We start from the raw sequence: 15,951 nt of genomic DNA, 5'->3' as shown, positions 1-15,951 counted from the left end.
GACACCCTGTGCTCCCCTTGTGAGATCCAGCCCTGGCAAGAATTCTTTACCTGCAAGCGTGGTCCAGCTCTGAGGCAGAAAGTGTTGGTAGATGTGAGCAAAGGACACCTTTGGGTAGCCGCTCTTGTTTTTTTCTCCATGCCTCATGTTCCTCTAGCAGCTTCTCTGCTTGAGTAACTTCCTTAATGGCTCTTCCACCTAGATCATTTTGTCTTTCACCAGCTAAAATTATGCCTGCAGCAGCTTGCTGCTCCACCCAATCTGGAAGAATGAGGAGGGGTGGTTTGGGAGTGAGGATGCACGAGCACTCAGCAGCAAGCACGAGGCAGGAAGAAAAGAGATGGAAACTGATGCTTGGAAATCAGATGCAGAGCAGAGGTCTAAGCTGTGATGCTGTTGGCCACATGCGAGGGGCTCACATTCTTCTGGCGAGCCCTGCTGTGTCTCCCACAGCTCCACGCAGGTGCAGGCATCTGTGCTGAGAGACCCCACTTAAGAAATGAGTGCAGAGTCTCCCAGGGTGTTACTTATTCCGGTAAATGGCTCTCTCATAGCAGTGGTTGGAAAGTAAATTAGTTTTTTTTTCCCAGCCCCGTGGGTAGCAGGCATTGAGGAATTTCAAATGATGGTTACTGTTCAAATCAAAGTCCCTGCCTGTTTTACCCAGGTAAATGAAACTGATCTTTCCAACTATTTTTATAATGTGTTTTAATGTTGTTTAATTATATTTAAAAGGAATTGTGCTATTAATGGAAGAATCCTGCAAAGGAAGATTAAGGCACAAAGACTGAAAATCCTTAAGATTTGTGGCTCCCCCATGGTGTGATTGCAACAGAATCTATATATAGTTTCTAGCAGTCCTAGTTTGTAAGCGAGACCCTGACACCTAGTGTGGTTTCTCCACAGAAACCTGCCTGAGTCTGCAGGCAGCTTGAAAAAAAAACAGCTGAGAGCGCTCTGGTAATTCCTGTCAGTGTTAATCCCAAAATTGCTGTTGTAGCACTCCTGTCAGTCACAGCATCTCAGGAGCTGTAAACCCATCAGTAAGAAGATGGACAGCAGAACCTCAGCAAAGATGCAGCCTGACTGCTGGGTAAATACCCCTTATCCCTGGGACGGAGGGGAGGATGATGCTTGCAGCTGGGCGTGGGTGGCTGGTCTTGGTGAGTCTGCAGCATGGCATCACCTTATTCTGACCTGAAATATGAGATATTGACAGATTAAAAATTGTCAGTTTTTATGGTTATTGCTATACCAGCTGTAGCACAGCGATACCTAGTGGCAGTGTGAAGGTAAATTCAATGCAAATAAGCTGGTTTTCAGTTAGCTTTGGTCTGAGTGATCCCCTTTCAGTAAAACAACAAAAAATGGGGATGAGGAGTAGAGATGCTACAAGTTTTGGGCCAGGGAGCTACCCAGGCCTGGAGTTGTCCTTTAAAGTAAAAGGCCGGGGGGCCCCATCTCAAATCCTGTGGTTGTCAATGGGATTTTGGACTGCCGTGAAAATTCCCACCTAGGAGCAAGTTTCCCGAAACCCATAACAGGACTTCAGTCCCTTACGTTTACAAATGTACTCTTGTCTGAGCTCATTACAATGGGGAGCCTGCTACATGAACAGCCTACTTCTTCTTTCAAGTTGCAAGAAAACAAGAATACTTCTGGAGAGTTACGCAGATTCAAGGACTACTTGCATTTTTTCTTCAAGACAAAAGATTTATGTGATATCAGTATTGTTTTCCTTAGCTTTATAATGTTTTTCAATCCTAAATGAAAGATGCTCCTGTCACCGCTTGCTAAAAGATGCAATTAACGAGACAGCAAAACAAGGTGTTCTTTCCCCTTTTCACTAGGGAAGACAGAAGACTGTGGGAAGTGAGGGCCTCGTGGTGAAGCAGGCCAGGCCAGCAGAGAGCAGTATTTTATCAGGAACACCATTTCCCCAGGGACAGGGAAAAATTGTACAGTATTTATTTCTCATAGTTGAAATATCTGGCATATATGTTCATAAACAGTGCTGCAGTTAGGAGTAGAGATCCCAAAGAATGGGAATGTAATGCTGTGGGGTTTTTTTCCCTCCTGTGAAAAGCATAATTTATGTGCATGGGGAACAGTTCTCAGTCTGTTCTTGGAAACCCCCTTGCCACATCCAGGGCCCTGGGAGAACATGTAGATAGTTTAAAAGGTTTTGCATTTGTTCCTGAGACTTTCTCACACAGAGTACTGTGGTCATTCTTAGGATTAACTCAAGCATATAGTCTGAGGTTTGTAACAAATTTTCAAGTATGGTGTCTACGTATTAAGTATATTACTTATATGTGCACGTTTAGATTAATAGCTTGGTGTGTTATATATATCATACCTGAGCTAGAATGCAGGTTACTGGGAACCAGTGATTTGGGAAACTATCTCTGTCACTCCAGTGTTATAAGAACAATTGTGTTGGATGTCTGGATGAGAATTAATAAACAGTGATCAGAGACAAATTGTACAAATATGAGAAAACATATAATTAAAACGTTATTTCACCAGTTCAGTCATGACTATTGCAAACAGTAACAAGATTATATTGTAGATATAAATACAAGGTCAGTATTTTTGGCACAGTGTACCCATGAACTGCACATGATTGGTATGTTGTTTTGTGCAAGCCAGGTAGTAACATATGCCAAATTACACAAAATGCTCCATCTCCTCACATCCTCAGAGAGGCATGCAGTTCAGCCAGCTGACATGTGGCCAGCAATAGAGTTCGGGCTGCCTTATGTGGACCCGAATGCACATGTGCGGTTTTGAACATCTGACCGCTGAGAGCTGCAGTTAATTAAGGCTCCCTGTGCAGAGCATGTTTCCCTCAGTGCTGCCGCCCCTGCCCTGCCAGGGGACTGGCTCTTCCAGGCAGCAGCACAGGTTTGGGAAATTCAAAGGGGTGAGGAGTCTGTTCCCAGCTTGTGGCTGGTGCTTGTGACACTGAAGCTGGCATAGCAGCCCATGGGTGCTCAGGCACCAGCCTCCCAACTGCTGTTGCTCTGCATCTCAGTTCCCAGCTGCGTCCTGGGTCCCAGATGCTCCCCAGCCACTTAACTAATAATGCTATTAATACTATTGCATGTTTAAGGTACAAAAGAGTACCTCAGGTAACTCCCTGAGATATTTCATGTGAAGATTTTGGAGTTCCTCTGCTAACAGCAGTCCAGGAAGCCAGAAGTCCTGTCCCACAGCAGGCTGAGTTGGGATTGCCTGAAGAAGAAAAATATTTTCAAAATACTAAGGAAAGGTAACAGCAACTAAACCTACTGCTCAAAGTCCCATCCAAGATCCATTTTCTCCCTTCGTCTCAAAGAACAAATGATACTAATGCTGACCTTTAGCAGAAAAATGTGATGTTCATTGAACAGTGAACATTAAGCTTTTTTCCCTACAGATCTGAGTGCCACAACCCATTTATCTCCCTGCTGCAAACCACACACCTGTAGCATTTGCTGTGATACTCTATCCCCATGTCCTCGCGGTATCCCTGAGCAGGATGGGTAGCTCTGCAGTCCCGTCACTTACCTGAAACCCCACATGGCATCTGCTGCTCTCTGATGCCCCCCACTGTGGTTCCTCATCATTCCTCCCCAAACTTTCTAGCAAGGCAGGACTTGGCACATACTGTGGCTTCTCTGGAGCTGCATCTGTCCCTGGTCAGAGGGTCATGGTGAAACGTACTAGATAAATGCTGAGTTGCCATTTCCTTTCCTATGGAGAAAGCATAAATAAGATATTTCTCCTTCTCCTCTGGATACCCACCAGTTTTTGACAAACTGAGAAATCAAACACCATTGAGACATTTATGTTTCTGGCAATTGTGGCTGAAACTAGTAACTGGATCAATAGTTTTGGAAGGGCAGCAGGTGGGCAAAACAATCACATAAGCCTCCTATTCTGAGGAAATCGGGATCAAAACATGCCTTTGCCATGTCCACATGTAGGCATTCCATTGCTTTGCTTTTCTAGCTCTGTCTTTGCTTTTCTAATGATGCTCCACCATTTCTGTGGGCTGAAGTAATATGTCTTTTTGTCTTCCAGGATTTTTTTTTTCGAGCTAAAGATATCGTGTGGCAGTAAGTTCAAACTCTGAAGCACTCTAGAATCAGGCCAAGTAAGTATATTTTGCTCTTGCTCTGCAATATAGTAGGGTGTAATAGATTATCTTAGTGGCTTTGTATTGGATTTGTCTAGAATAAATGCTGGATGGGCTCCACCATGTTCCATGGTCATACCACAGAGGGTGTCTCCCAGGGGTTGTCACTGATGTTTACATTAGTGGTTGTGGCTGTAGTACCACAAAACAGAAAAACTGAGCAGGTCTCTGCTGTTCCTCACTGCTGTTTGCAAGCCATGTGCGGAAATGAGCTGTAACTTTGAAAATGCTGCCTCAACGTGGTCTTTTTGGTGCCCTACAGGCTGAAGTTCTTCACAAATTTATCATGACCTACATAATTGACCTATATTATGTGTCTATTAGTTAAATAGGCTGCACTAATTAGAAACATGAATGGGGATGGCTTAGCGGTTATTTGTTTATACTGAGGTGCATGCCTGTTGTCTGCAGTGACGTATGGGAGGATCATTTCCAGATTTTCCCCCTTTGCCCCCTCCATATTTGACCTGTGCCTTGGATTATTGCAATAAAATGTGAATTAATTCCGCTTTCAGAGGAAAAAAAGTAAATTTTTTTTAATTGCTCTTCTAGGCAAGGGGGTATATCCTCGTGCATGTCTGTATGCAAGAAAATAAAGCACGAGGGAGAAAATACAGCAAAATTTTTAAGCCCTTGACTTGTAGGGCAGCGAGTAGGAACCAAGTGTGCTTTGCACTTCGGTCACGCTATTGAGACACATTTCTAGGCTGGGAAACAGCATTACTATGCCCTGCTGATATTTGAACATTTTATAATGAATGGGTTCATTTCTCCTTGCACTTGTGCCTCACTTGAAGACTGTAGGAACTGTTTGAAATCTAGGGTGGCATTGAAATGTGGTGAGTTTAATGGAATTGCACCTGCTCCCAGCACGTATGAATTTTGCTGTTAATGTTTTAGACTGAAGTCCAAAGCCCGTCTGATTGGCCTCTAGGGGCAGATTTGGATCACGGCTTTAAAACAGATGTCCGCTACTACAAACCCTAGCAGTTGTATTAACAACGCTGTCAGGCGGTTTCCACTGCTGTGTCCTCATTCATACAGACAGGGTGCGCAGAGTGTAATCTAATTAGGGAGAATTCCCCAGATTTTATTCATGTCTGCTATCAGTGCGTTTTAAACTTCTCCAGATTCATTAGAAATGCATCCATCTGTGGGCTGTCACGTAGCACTGTGTTGAATATTATCCATAATTCCTTCAAGAAGCTTGCTTTGAAGAAAAAAATGAGTAGGGAGGATGCATAAAGTGAAAACAAATTGCTGCCATTTTTAACTATTGACTATTTCAGGAATTGTTTCCCATGTCTTATGTTAGGGATGGGTTTCCAGGCAGTCAAAAGTGTAGGTTCTACCAGTGAATGTGTGGCCAAAGTGTTTGTTCAAATATGCATATTATTCATTAGCTAAACATGTTGTCAATGGCACAGGTTTGTCTAGCTGAATAGACAGCCCATGCCTTCACCAGGCTTTTGTTAATAAAGATTTTTATGATCTTGTCATAATCTTGGAGTCAATTGCGAATATTCTGAGGGAACAGAAAGTCCTTTCTCAGCTTATCATTCTGCTTCCTCTGCAGAAAATTGATCCCAACCTCTTCTATAGGGTTTTTGAGAGCTATTACTGTATGATGTTATGACGTTAAGGTTCAAAAAAGTAACTTTTGGTAAAAATGCTCTGGTTTTAAAAAACATTTTGTGCATGATATTTGAAACCTGGAATAATTTAGCCTCAAACAGACATTTTGAGGTTCCCGTGCTCAAACTAGGGCCAAATTTGAAGGTTGATTGGGTTGCTCAAAGCCTTGTCCAGTTGAGTTTTTAGTGTCTCCAAGGATGGAGACTCTCTGGGCCCTGTCCCAGTACTGAACCACCCATAAGGTGAAATTTGTGTCCTGATACCTAATAGGAACTTGCCATGTTCCAGCTTGTGCCTGTCGCTTCTTGTGCTGTCACTGAAGATCTCTGGGAACAGCCCAGCTCTGTCTTCCCTTCTTTAGGTAGCTGCAGATAGCAATAAGCTCTCCCCTTTGCCTTCCCTTCTCCAGGTTGAACAAACAAGTGCTGAACAGAGAGGTAGGGTCTCTTCCTTCTCCTGCTGGCTCCCCTTTTGCTAATAGAGCCCAGGGCTTGGTTGGCCTTCTTTGCTGCAAGGGCATGCTGCTGATCCTGGTCAGGTTGGCCCCCAGGGGCTTTTCCATGGAGCTAGCCTTCAGTCTGTCCCCTTGCCAGGGGATTTCTGTCTGTCCTGGGGCAGGACTTGGCATGTGCCTTTGCTGGACCTCGTGAGGCCCCTGTCAGCCCACTTCTCCAGCCTGTCCAGATCCCTCTGAAGAGCAGCCCTGCCCTCCAGCTTGGTGCAGAGTGCAAACTTGCCAGGAGTATATTGCATCCTGTCTTCCACGTCATTAACGAAGACCTAGATAGTCTCAACCTCTGAAAAATGCCCTTAGTAATCAGCTGCCAGTTAGACTGCTGACTACAGACAGTAGTTGTGGGTTTTGTGCGATGATTTGCATCTTCGCATGATTACTTGTTTTCACACTGTTTAGTTTCATGATGAATTTTCTGTGTGTCTTACAATATTTTCAATGACTATTATATAAAGCATGTTAGAAGCAATTTAAAATTATGGAGAACAGAAAACTGAAAGTGTCTGTCATTCCTTAATATTGATAATATTCTATTGCTTGATATGTGTAGAAATGGAAATATGGAAATAAAGCTCGCTGCTGACTCCCCACTATGTATGTAACCCAAGGTATCCAAATCTTAAAATTAAATCTGACCTGAAGAGTTAGTAGCACATGTTTCTTCATTATACAAAAATGTGACTGGGTCAGATTAAAGAGCAAAAACTACCTCTAGAGGCCCATTCCAATGTGACAGTGCTATCTGAGGCAGCACAGCCTTCTCTTACACTGCCTTCCTTGAGCAACAAGAGGAGCTGAAGCCACGGAGGTCTGAGACACAGCTCTGTGGGTTTTGCTCTATGAAACTTTCATGTCAGCTTTACGGAGGGAGATGTAAATAGCTGTTCACAGGTGCTGTTCTTGTATTTATCTCAGAAGTTGCAGAGGAACACATCAGAAACAAACCTTGATTTTAATTTAGGGTACCTTCAAAAACGTGGCATTGTATCCAGAGGACTACGCCCAGCTTAAACATCTGCATCAGATCTGAGTGCAGTATTGTTTTCTTCTTTGCTGAATGTCGCTTCTCGTGCCCTGAGAGCCATTTTTGGAGGTGCTCCACTGTTCCAGTTCCCCTTGAGGAGGAGTTCACTGCTCCCAGTCCGCCATGTGGTTTTGCCTACCCTATACATTGGTGATGAATGCTTAGAGTCTCATAAGGGAGAATGATCCAGAAAGTCACTTTTCCACTCTGAAACACTGTGAACCTCTCATTTGTTAGAAGGTGCCACAAGTTTGTGTGTGAAATAATCATCGTGCACCTTTGAAAGAAAAGAAGTATTCTCAGTTAGTTTTTTCATGTCTTGCACCAACTACTGACAAATAAATATTAGTGGCAGCCTGTTGTTAGCCTTCAATCATTTATGCTTCGGGAGCTGCAGGACTGTTCTCCAGTATTTCTAAGCTTTCTTGAAGAAGCAAACTAATTTTCAGTGGTTTAGTTCCTATAAAATGAATGTATTTTCTAGTGCCCCAGTGATAAATTCACTGTTGGTTATAAAGCACTCGTATGCCCGGGTGAATGCAGAAGTGCCTGGATGAATAGTTATGATCAGCTCCAGAGAAGCAAACATAGGAAATCTCTGCTTTTCAACCTGAGGCACTTTAAGAAGACTTTTTTCCAAAACCAGTCTCCCTGCCCTTTGAGGACTGGGCCTTTTGGAGCACCCACCTTGGGCACCCAGAAATGCAGACACCAAAAAACATTAATTGCTTCTGAATATAGAGTGTCTTCTCTTGTGCCACGTTTTGTCTCAGTAAATGGGGTCACCTACCTGTCTTCTAACATAATTTATGAAAATAAGTCTCTTCTTGCAAAATGTAATCTTAGTATCTCTGATGATCTCAGTTACTTTGATATCGTGATGCAGAAAAATTATGCTGCGAGATTTTCAGAAGTGACTTTTGACATTAGGCACCTGTGTGCTGGTTTGAGCCACCTTTGTGCTCAACATGAAACCTAAACTGTGTATTTGTTGGAGAATAAGCAACTGAAACAATTGCTATATTTTAGTATAATGTATAACTGTGGTTGCCTGGAAAGGTGATGGAAACCTGGAAACCTACTAACAGGTTCAAATATTTTGGTTGGGTAACTCTGTGAATTTAGAAAAGCTATTTTTTGGCTCAGCTAAGGAACTGAAAAGCTCATCAGTTGCAGAATAGTACTTGAAATACCCTAAAGGGACCCATTTCTAAAATTTTCTGCGTATAGTCTTTGGTGAATAATTTGGCCCAGGTTTTCAGGCAGTCATTACCTCGGGTAATTACCTCGGTGCAGAAAGCAGTTGCAAGGAAGTTTGCTCAGAAGAGCATGCAGGTGTCCCGTGTGCTACCACGGAGCCTGGTCTGAAGAGGGCTGCTCAGCCCTGGGGAGATGCTGAGAGCTTGGCTTACAGCAGAGTTTGTGGGAACAGAGAGGACTCAGCATTTTCACGCTCTTCGAAATCGAAGCCAGGCATTGGAGAGAGTGGGGTGGGAAACAAGGTAACAGCCTTCATCCTCGCCAGTGAGGGCTTGAGGACTGGGTATTCTGGATGAAAGAGCAGACAAGACCCCAAGCTTCACCTTCCCCACGCCCAGTTGTGTTCCTCTAACCAACTTGGGAAGATGGGATAGTGGGGAACCAGAACTACTGCTGGTGAGTGAGTGGGAAGGGGAAGGAACAGTAGCTGTGTGGCCCTCTGAGGATGCAGGAGCTGGGACAATGAAAGGAGAAGCCCTGGAGCTGTGTCCTGCTGACCTGGCTGCACCAGCCTGCTCCTGCCGTTCAAGCCCTTCTGTCGAGCCCATCAGAGATACCAGGGAAGCAAAGCATAGCAAAACCAAGGACTTTCCCAGAGGCAGTAGAGGTTGCTTGTGCTAGGGACCACAGAGCCAGAGCAGGAGATCTGCAGAGGCCTGCTCAATAAAGGTGCTGGCTGGGCTTCTGCAGTCAATGGGGGAAGACCTTCTCGTGGGCGATTCAGCTGTTTGAAGAGCACAGCATCCCAGAGGGACGAGGGAATCAGGTGCTAAACCTTCCCTTGTGTTCCCAGCGTAAAAGGAAAGAAAAACGCATTTGGGTTGATCTGGCACCAGCCCGTCTGCCTGCCTCCCATGAAAACCACTTCACCTCTAGCTTGTCCTCATGAATAACGGGGGTTTGAATTTACCAAGCGAAGTGATCGGCCCCTCCAGCCTGCTATTCATTACTCCAATTAACAATCAGTTGCCTGAAAAATGGGCCAATCTGTTTCTTGGGGAGCCACATAGAAAATCCACAAGGCAAGCCAATTAGCATACCAGCCCTCACCGTCTAGGGAATTTAATTTAGTTATTTGGTTGATCTAAGTACCGAAATATTGTTGTTTTGTTATGGAGCATATAATGTTTGTTAAATGGCTGAAATCCCCTGAGGCCCATATGTTGCTGATATTCTCTGCGTCCTTCCGAGCCGGCAGAGGCAATAAGGCAAAACTGTTTTGTCCCACACATGGCCCCTGTATTTTCCTGGCATGACACGGCAGCTGGACGCAGGCAGAACAAACCTTCGCCACCCGGGGTGGGCGGGATAGCTTCCCTCTGAAATAGTTGCACACTTGAGCAAGCCCATTGTCTGCCCAGAAAGCATTTCAACCGCCTCTTACCAGGCAGCCACCGCGTACAAAAAGTACGCAGAGCCAGTGTTCGGACAACCTGTCTGCACAGCATATTGTGTGGGGGCAATTAGTTTGCAAATTGCCCATTTGCACATCCGCGCATGAATTAGTTACATTGCTCCCACAGGATTTATTATTCTTATCATTACTATTAAGGAAGGCCCATGAATAAATAAGGTAATTTGGACAAACGCCTTTCTCCCCACACACACGCAGTTCTTGCCTCTTCCTCGGAGAGGACATGCAATGGGTGGGATCCCTGGGAGGAAAAGAGTGGTTCCAAGGGATGTTGCCTCTGTGTATTTCTAAGGCTCTGGGCTGATGCTGGTGTAATGGTGGCATGCATTGTGCAAAGTTTTTTGTTCATTTAATAGCATTTTTTTTTTCTGGTGAGAGAAAATATATGACAGCTGTCAGCTTGTACTGCCATCACTGGTGCACACGCTCTGTGCTTGGAGATGTGACCCCAATCCTGTAACTGAACTGCTCCTTCATTTCTGGAGAAATCCCATGTTGGGATTTCAACAGCCAAAGAAGTACCAGAGCCACCAATATATTCAGCCTGATTTAACAACATCAGTTTTATTCTGGTCTGAATTTGCTGGAGCTGATGGAGAGTCATGTTGGAAGGAAAGGAGTCTAACTGAATGGACAGTCCTGCTCAGTGTTCGTACCACATTTAGTTCTCCAGTTCGAAAACCCAAACTGCAGATCACTGCTACCTAATCAGCAGAAGAAAAATATAGATGAGGTGTGGCTCTATCTGTCATACTTGGGCATTTTGGTCAGACATTTCAATTAATCTGTACATGCCAAATAAATAGTTTGTGCTCTTATCACCTTTGATAGTCTCTGCAGGTGTCTAAGGGTACAGTTACCCAGCTTTGAACCTGCTGATGTTTCTCCATGATCATGAGGAAGGAGAAAGGCCCTCCTGAGCTGTGTTTTAGCTCAGCTGCTTACCTTGCATGCCTTGCAGACCCTGATATAACTATTTAGCTCCTGCTATATCATCACCTTCTGGCCCACTGGATTTCAGCCAGATGTCCAGACCCTTGGCAGTCCAGGGGCTACTGCCAGGGCTGTGAAAAGTTATAGAAAAGCAAGTTGTGGTCAGGAGGCATGAATGTGCTACATGGACATCTGCATTTCTTCTGGGAAATCTCAGAGGTTGCTGTTGTAGATGCTCTGTAAGACTATCTTCAAGTAGTTGATCAGGGTAAAGAAAGAAAACTTACAGCTCTGCAAATATCTTTGACAGCTGTAAAGACTTCGAAAAATACTGTTATAACAAGAATTTGCTCTTGAATTATTTGGCATAGTGGCTGACTTTAATAAAGGTCTGTGCATTTGCATTAGGTCAGCCACTTCGTTTCTGTCTGGCTTGGCTCTGATGGCTTGTTCTCTGACACGTAACTCTGCTCTGGCACATCTTCCTTCGCTGCATTCATCATTGCCTGTTTATTACAAGAAAAAGACATAAAAAGCCCACAGGCATTGCTGTACAGATACATGGTGCCTGATTTTCTGGGGTGCTGTGAGCCTGCAGTGTTCGTAGCTTTCATTGGGAATTGGGTAGAGTGGGGCACGTGAAAATCAGACCCATGTCACAGATCTGTGTAACTGGTCTGTAGTCAGCAGCGAAGCATCCCAGGTTACTTGGTGTTTTCCCAAACAGCAGGTATCTTCCTGAGTGAGGCCAGCAAGGGATGACCAAAGCAGTATGATTCCCATGCTGCTTTTGCAATATTGTAGGACTATCTTTTTTCCACTGGGCTATTTGGAAGGCAAAATGCAAGGACTCTTCCTTTCCAATTACAGAATTTCTGAAGGTAAAAGAAGTTGCATCTTTCCTGACCTTCTCCTCCAGAAATTCAATGTTTATTTTCTTGCGTACTGATTAGGTGAGTTACCTATGGCAAATCCCCCTCTACATCTCTGTTGCTCAGTCCCCAGGGGCTGCAAAACAACAACAAAACAAAACAAAAAGAGAAAAATCTATCTCTGTCTCATATCTTTATGACCTATTTTCTGATAGCATCTTTTCTGGGGGTGAATAATTTTACTGTACCCCATGTACACATGACACCATGTATGAACAGTGAAGTTCTAGTTGGCACAGTTAAGAACAGCCCATTTTTTTGGCTGCTGTAAATAACATTAGGGAATCCGTGGTGAAAAATACGTCCCTTCTTTCTTATCCAAATTCATCTCTCTTCAGAGGGAGACTGTGTTCCAACCATGGCATTTTATTCAACCTTTTCTTCAGCTATTTTAGGCACCATCCCAAAAGACTGTCTCCAGTCACCATCTTTTTCCATGGAGATGTAGACTTGCATTTGTCTGTAGCTTTTTTGAAAACAATAATGTATTTCTGCAGGTGGTTAAATTTGTCTGTATATCTGACCTGACCTTGTGCTGTTTAGTACTCATTTTTGAGTCCTCTGCAAATGTAATGAAAACCCAGTAATATTTAATGTTTCTTTGCAGCCCGGTGGTTAACCAAACTCTACTGGGCTGGGAAAAGGCTGGTGTTGATTTGAGGATTTAAATAGATTGAAAACTGGTCAATATGGGCACAGCCAATATTGTATAACACTAATTTCTTTTTAAACCAGAATGAAATCAAATTCCTTTGAGAAGCCATAGTGTTATTTCATCAACATGCTTACATTCTTTGAGCCAACTTCTAATCTGATGGAAAAGGAGCATTTGTCTTTTCTGAAACCATAAAAAGCAGGACTTCCCTGGTGCTGTGTTAGGTCTCCCAAATTCTTTGCCAATTAAGTCATCTATTAGTGTTGGAGAATTGCCCCTTGGAAAGTTAAGGAGCTGGTAGTTTCCTGCAGCTATCACCAAAAGATGTGACCGCTGCTTCTTTCCTTGTTTAAAGCTGCAAAAGTTTATTGACTAAAAGAAATTTATTCTGAACCATGAATGGCAACTTAACAAGCAGCGTATTGTACGAAAGCTAGCTAACGAGCAGGAGATATGTTTGCTCTTGGTAAATGTAGAGACTTCCTTCTTATTTTCTTTGACTCTATTAGTCACGGTCTTTTTCAATGCTGTCTTTATATTCCTATATCGGTCCTCACCATTTCCTGCCTGCCAGTCGGTAACCATTGGTGCGACGATTTCATTGGAGCTACTGCATTTTAAAGCAATTAATGATGTGATCCTACACATCATCCCATTGATGGTCCTAAGATTTGAGGACCTCAGGCTGTGCATGGGGTAATGAAGGACCAGGACCCAGCTTTCCTGCTACAGGCCACCACTCTTTGGTCATAACTGTGGTCCAAATGCTTTGGGGAATGGGTAACTGCTGCATTTTATTAAAGACACGCAACTGAAATAATAATCGGATAAAAGGATCATTTATTGTCAAATGATTATGGAGCTGCATTATGTGATTTCATATCTTTTCCTTCAAAATCTCTGCATTTCAAACCAGCTTGCGGTTTTACTCTGTGCCATTAACACTTTGGTATTACACAGGAGTATATTTCACATGGCAAATTCTGTGGAATATGGATTATGTTATCGGGAAATAAATAAAAATTTCTCAAGTTGGCCTTGGCTCTGCTGGTGGTAATCGTGAAATTGTTTGTTCTTAAGCTACAGCAGAGGATTGGATTCTTAAAAACTGAATAGGGAAAAATGCTTTTAGAGTGATTTCTTTACAATAAAAACATGATGGTCTTAAAGCTAACTGATAATCTTTGTGAGCCCATTCCACGTGAAGCAGTGGAGCAACCAGATTCCCAGCTGATGTAAGTCAACATAGTCCTATTAGCTGACAAAGCTGGGTCAGTCCACAGCAGCTGAGGATCCAGCCCTGTGACTTTGAAAGAATCGTCATCTTGCTGGCAAAACCAGGAAAAAGACTATAACAGGATTTTGTGAGGGCAAATAATATTAGAGAGCAAATAAGATGGGCTGGGGACTAAATAGGATGGCTGTTTCATTTGTCATTTATTAAGATCTTTTCTTATTGGAATGTGCACCAATGTGGGCAAGTTGTCTTGTAGAGCCGCTCAGGGCTGTTAACCTTTTTTAGTACAGTTTAGTATCTATCACTGTAGTGGAGTTAGACCCATGAACAGTACACCTTTAATAACAAAACTCCTGATTTAATCTCCTTTAGAGGTCTGCATGGCATTACTAGCTATAATCTAACCCTTCCAGGTTATTGTAGGTGCACTTATGGGCATAAAACCTTCTTTGGGAGAATTAGGTATTTTCTCATTATGCACGCTAATAGCTTTTCACTGAATATCACCAAATTTCCATGAAAATCTGTTTGATTTTCACCGGCAAGTTGTAGAGTTTACCCAGTCTATGAAAGAGGACCTTAAGAATTGTCTCTAATGAGTTGTCCTCTAGCTACCTCTGAATTATGCAGGTGAGAGACTCTCCAGTGAACTGATGGAAAATGAAAGCAGTTTGCCTTTGGAACAGGCAGATGCAGGATGCATGTGGGGAAAGAAATGCTGAAGCAGATGAGTCCCTGCTGTATGTGGAGCCATTTCAGGCCAACAGCCTGGTGGTTGAAGCATCCACCCATCTCCGTTCCTTGCTCCGCCTGCGGAACCTCATTACCATGTGTCCTGGGAAAATGTGTGGCCGCTCCAGCTGACCGTTGACCAGCTGCTTAGAAGGTGTTTAAGGTTTGCAACGTAGACACCTGAAGCCTGAGCCCCAGGCAGCTAAAGCCTGTATCGGATCTGGTCTTTAACCTCTGTCTCAGCTCTTTTGGGGAAAATAATGCTCTGTTTCTTGGCCCTTGCATGTCCAGTTTTAGCAGACTCGCCAGGAAAGGGACTTTCTCTTGCTTTGCTTGTCATGCTAATAATAAATAACCGCAGCAAGGAGACGGGAGTGACCGCAGCAAGAGGAGCTGCAATTGCATCGCTAGCAGCAGCAGGCATCCCCTGCCAAGGGAGTGACCCCTCCTTGTGCCACAGATCCCTTACTGATCTCGTCCCTATCTGGGACATTCAGGAATGCATGGGCAGCAGGCCTGTCTGGGCGGTGGGTGCCTGGGCGCCTGTCCTCTGCCTCGGGAGGCAGGGGCTGACCAGTGCCAGCTACCTCGCGCTCGTTGCAAGGTGGATCAGGGAAATCAGGTCACAGCAGAGATGGGTTGCAGCTTTGCCATCTGCAGAAGAGTTTGAGAGAGTCTGACGTGCCGGGTCAGTGGCAGGTGTCCATGGCACTGGGAGTATTGGAGACTCTCGTCCCTCCTGGGTTATGAAGGACAAGGAGGACTCTGCTGGCAGACGATATCTCCAGTCCAGTCTGCAGGGCCTTGCCTGCACCCAGCTACAGCTGCAAACCAGTGTTGGTCTTTGTGCTCCCTAGATATTGTATTGCTGGAATATTTGTATTTATAGAAATCTTTGTTGAGACCATAGCTGAGATGTGATTATGTGCCAAACTCTGAAACACAGTAAATGGAACAAGCTGGTGCATCCCCATTTCCCACCATGGCTTGAGTATGGCCATGGAGGAGAAACAAGGTGGAATATGATATAGTGTTTAACGCTGTGAGTTCTTTGATGATTGTGTTGTGAAAAACAGTCTCTGCTCCAAGGTGCAGGTACAGACAGACCTGGCAGGGGTATTCCCTCCACGTCCTAGAGAGCCGAGTTGTCCAAGGGCCCACTGAGAGCTCATGGCCGAGCTCGAAATTGAATTGAAGCCTCTCAAGTGCTTGAGACAAGTCGCCTCCACCTTCCCTTTGTAACTAGCTCATCTCAGGTCCTGTGTGCCATTCGGCTTGGGCGGCTGCCCAACACTGGGGAAATCCCAGGCTGATCTGTGATACTCTTGCCAGCTAGTTTTGCTTTGGTTTTAATTCATTGCTTTTGCTTTTCAGAGAGTTGTTCGATGGGGCTTGGCTTGAAGAGGGTCTGAAATTCCATCACATGCTCTGC

The sequence above is a fragment of the Ciconia boyciana genome, chromosome 3, assembly GCF_034638445.1.
Source record: "Ciconia boyciana chromosome 3, ASM3463844v1, whole genome shotgun sequence".
NCBI classification, from domain to species: Eukaryota; Metazoa; Chordata; class Aves; order Ciconiiformes; family Ciconiidae; genus Ciconia; species Ciconia boyciana.
Note: the sequence above shows the minus strand (reverse complement) of the source record.